Source organism: Penaeus monodon, chromosome 21 (assembly GCF_015228065.2).
Source record: "Penaeus monodon isolate SGIC_2016 chromosome 21, NSTDA_Pmon_1, whole genome shotgun sequence".
NCBI lineage: Eukaryota > Metazoa > Arthropoda > Malacostraca > Decapoda > Penaeidae > Penaeus > Penaeus monodon.
In genome coordinates this window covers 23,199,219-23,199,610 of record NC_051406.1, presented here as the reverse complement: position 1 = coordinate 23,199,610, position 392 = coordinate 23,199,219, and positions in this window count along the sequence as shown.

Below are 392 nucleotides of genomic sequence, written 5' to 3'. Positions count from 1 at the left end.
TCTGAAATCATCGGAATTTGAAGAGTTATTTTCCAGAAACAAAATCAACGCAGGTACGTTTACCACACAATAATATCACGTCTTTTTCATTTTTTTTTTTATAATTATTATCGCTTATTCCTGTGTGTATGATCATATGCACCATTGTATGATCATTCATTGTGTGATATTTGCTTTTTCCATCATATTTCTTCTCCCCATTTTCTACATCGTAAATTATTTCTTTGTTTTCCTCTCCATTTTTGTAGCATAGGTTATTCTTCTTCCTCCATCTCTCCTTCTTTGTTGTCCTTTTCTGCTCGCCTTTCTGGAGCCACAGGTTCTGATCGCTATGCTGTTCAGATAGGCTCCAGTGACGTCACAGACAAGCTCTTTATTCTCTATGTGCGTGC